Source organism: Watersipora subatra, chromosome 6 (assembly GCF_963576615.1).
Source record: "Watersipora subatra chromosome 6, tzWatSuba1.1, whole genome shotgun sequence".
Taxonomy (NCBI): domain Eukaryota; kingdom Metazoa; phylum Bryozoa; class Gymnolaemata; order Cheilostomatida; family Watersiporidae; genus Watersipora; species Watersipora subatra.
In genome coordinates, this window is record NC_088713.1 from 15,044,478 (window position 1) to 15,049,044 (window position 4,567).

Below are 4,567 nucleotides of genomic sequence, written 5' to 3' on the forward strand. Positions count from 1 at the left end.
AGACATTATTTAACCAGACGATATCAATAAAAATTTATCTTGAAATCAAAAAGTAACACTTGGTGTGCTGAATTTGTACAAACAACAAAGACGGCAGCATACTATTTTTCAAAATCTTTCTCACAATGCTTGAAAGAGACACGAAACCGGTTCTCTCAGTTCAGCATCCTTCGTTGCAAAGTAGAGTGAAAAGGAAACTAGTAACATAGAGATGGTAGACTTTAAGACCATGACAAAGTTGAAGTCTAGTTTAGTAAATTCCACACTGAAACTCAGCTTTAAGGGTGTGTTTTGTGAGCTAAACACTATGTTATACATCTGTCTCAAAGGTAAGAACTTCTTACGGTACATGCTGCACATAGCATATTGTTCTGTTACTTGCTATGGTAGATCATAGCTTCTAAATACCCTGAAGTTACTTTTGGTAACTATAGTTACTAAAGTTGACATTGTGTTTTGTTACCTATTTTCAATATGTACCTCATGTATATTGAAATTGGACGTGTTTCACCAGAGGCATTTCAATTAAATACTCGCTATGGGTTTCTATACTTTTCTCTTCAGCATTTTTGATTCAATATGCCAACACTAAAAAATATTGAAATCATATAGCGAGCATCAACTATATCGTCAAATGGAATTAAGGGCACAGACATAAATGATAGCAAGTTTTATACACCTGGTGAAAATAGATCTGCAAATGTATTTCCTTAGGAGTAAGTTCTGCACCAAAGTTTTTGGAGAAGAAAGTGCAAAATATATTGTCAAAGGTATTGCGCATACTTTGTAGGATTGCTAATATTTTGAGAAACAGATCGTTTGGGTTCCAACTTCAAAAGAGTGGTAATCGTGCATCAATGGCCAGATGAATCTTGAATCATATTAAACAAGAATAAGTGTTTGTTTAGCAAAAAGAGGTCACGTTTCTCAGTCATCTGATCGACAAGAACATCATTCTTGCTAAACAAAACTGTGGTTCGAGAAGCCAGATGCTGTATTTGAGTCTGCCACAAAAATGCCTAAGCTAATTTTAGAGATTAGAAAGCAAGCTTTAATTTCAGTACATAAGTCCTAGTCAAAATAAATAATAATGAGACAGGTCCAAACTGTCCCTATAGCCTTACAGGCAGGATTGGCCTCAACTTGGCTTGAGTAAATTAATCTCTTTAGCGATGGGATGACGTAGAACAATTATTAGGTACAATAAAGAAGATATTAGCCCACTTAAATTTAAAGAAACCATTTTTATTATCATGAGTCTAGATGACCTTTTACTATCATGAGTCTAGATGACCATGACAAGCCTAGATAAAAAGTTATGCATGATCAATTTTGTATCCTAGGTAACCTCTGCATTTATGTGACATGCACTGATAGCACCTCTAATCAATCAAGTGTAACTTTGAATATTTGCTAGTCACATTCCTTAACAAATTAGCGCAAGGAATTGGTTAGCACATAAACAGTGTAGGGTATATGTGTATATGAATATCGACTTGAGAAAATAACAAAAAAACAACTACCTCGCCTGGATGAACTTGTGAAAAGAGTTCATTCAATATCACTGTTCATGAGTTTTATTTACAGTCTAAAAGTATATCAAACCAATTTTGTACTTATTGTGCATATGACTACACTTACCTCTACAGATAGACTTGGCTCATCAAAGTAAGCTTGATGTAAGATTTTTGTTGGCTAGATGGAGTGATCTCAAAATACATAGTTTATCAAACTTAGCATAGTTACAGTATTTAAATTGCTATAGAGAATATTAAAAACAAAAAGCCATTATCTACTATATAAACGGCAATCCTTGTGTGTTGGTGTGAGTGTGTGTAATTGATTGTACGCCTTACATAGTACCGTACTTTTCGGACAATTACCCGCTACTAGGTATCTAGGGCGCATTAACGAGAATCGATGATTAATACATGCATCTATACATAACCTACCTATTCATCGGTTTTACACCAAAGCACGTCACCTTCGGTTAGCGCGTGCCTCTTTATTTTATTTAATTTAAATCATTAAATAAAATTAATTAATGAGTAGTAATTTACATGCAAATAATTTTTACTGCCATAGCGTACCGAGAAGGTCGCACGAACGTTGGCTTCTTGCGGTCACTGGAAAACGCAGTTCTCTCCTACTAAATTTCTACATAAAAAAGGTAAGTATTTCATAATCAATGTTGTATTGTATATGAACTGCCACACTTCCACTACACAACCCTTTCACTCGCGTCCGGGTACAAATTTAGCTATCGGCCTACTGCCAGCCATTTTGCCGATATTGCTTAATATGTATACATTATTTTTTCAATTTCAATCTTGATCTAGAACGTTTGTTTTGGTTATATACTTCATTTTGCCAACATGTTAACAAGCACTGTTATACAAAAAATTGTTGTGTCTGTACTTTGTGCATTTTAATTATCTGTGCAATCACAAAAATTTGATATGGCTATAATTTCAATAATAATAAGGTATTTACTTATTTTCCCAGCTACGAGTACCACAGCTACAACAGAACTTGCACGGGTACTGCTACTGCGTTTTACCTACTAAATTTCTACATCGAAAAGGTCAGTAGGCCTACGTCTTATTCAATGTTGTATTGCCTATGACTTGTCACAGTTCCACTGCATAACTTTTTCACTTGCGTCCACGTACAAATTTAGCTATTGGCCTACTGCCAGCTATTTTGCCGATATTGCTTCATGATATTTTTTCAATTTGAAACTCCATCTATAACGTTTGTTTTGGTTATATAGTAGATTTTGCCAACATGTTAACAAGCACTGCTATGCAAAAAATTCATTGTATCTATACTTGTGCATTTTAATTATCTGTGTAATCACAAAAATCTGAAATGGCTATAGTATCATCAACATAAGTAGTTATTTGTTTTTCAACTCGGACGCATTTAATGAACTCGCACAAAAAATCTCCGTTTTTAGGTTGGAAATTCTCAAACGAAGATTTAAAGTTAAATTTTAGGCTAATTTTATAAAGAATTCTTTGGACAACACTTTCACTACTAAAAAAGTCTTAAAGATCGTTGGTTATGTTATCAACGAATAATAAAATTCAGTTGTTAGCAATTGCTGGGAAAGTTGCAAATATTGCGTCTATGGCGGTCGACCATAAAAAACGCATAAATGAGCCTACTTCAGTGAAAGGGTTAAAAAAGTTGGATTTGCCACTGTTTGTGATAGTAAACATGTGCATTTCCTTCCACAGCTGAGTTACTTTTACTTTTCTTTCCAGCTACAAGTACTACAGATCTAAAGCTACTACAGAACTTGCACGGGCACTTCTAGCGTTGCGAAAGGCGACGGTGAGAAGAAAGCGAGCAGTGTATATTACAAAAAAAGCACACAATCTCATTCAATTTTAGAAATGCTTGAAGCAGTGCAATGCCTTCCAAAAAGCCTACTGCTCAAACGCAAGAACAGATTGATTCCCGTAGAGAAAGGGACCGAATTCGCAAAGCAGCAGCTAGACGAGCAGAAACTGCAGAGCAAATGCAGCTACGCCCGCAACGAAGCGGAACTGCTACTGCATCTGCTAGAAGTGCAGAAATTGCAGCGCAAACACAGCTACGACTACAACGAAACAGAATAACAGCTGCTAAAAGAGCAGAAATCGCTGAACAAACACAGGTACATCGAGAGCAGGCCAGAATAGATGCTGCAGCCGCTAGAAGTGCAGAGACTACTGAACCGACCCGGCAGCGACTCAAACGGCTCAGAGCAGCCACTACATCGCCCAGACGTGCAGAAACCTCCGAGCAGATGCAGCGGCGACAAGAACATGATGCACTAGCTACAACAGCTGCTCGGTGAGCTGAATTTTCTGAGCAGATGAAACGGCGACAACAGCGAGATGCACTAACTACAGCAGCTGCTACCGGGCACTGTGTATGGACAGAGAACTTTGCACTTGACTACAGTCCTGCAACGTAGTATAGGGCCGAATTTTTCTATGGAACGAATGTCCAAAAATGCTCCAGATGTAATGCCTTACGTTGAAAAGGCGAGAGGCCATATGTGTAGTTTATATAGTAGATTTTATTGATAATAAATTTCATCAACACGACCACATTACTGCTGCACAGTTTGTATATACCATGTCAAAACACAGGCTATAGACGAAGAACTGGTGAGTCATGATTAGTGTTTCAAGCATGTAGAAGTCTCAATTCAATAAATGCTGGTGATAGCTAAGCAGTGCAATAGGAAAATATTTTCTAGAATTTCTTAAAATATGTAAAACTTTTCAATACAGCCAGTTTGAAGAATGTCAGTTTGCCTAGCAATGTCAATTTCATTATCAGTTATTTGTACAAAGTTAGGACAATTCCGATTTGAGTGGTTCGAGACTGATGCATTGTAGACTAGCTGTAAAACACATCGCATATTTCCATTGGTCTCCAACATTATTGACATGTACAACTGCATATGTGTATGCAATCAGATCAGCACAAAAATTTCAATAGATTGCATATTTGGAGTTGTTTTACAGTATGAAAGACAACTCTCAATAAAACTATTGCTTTGCGTAAA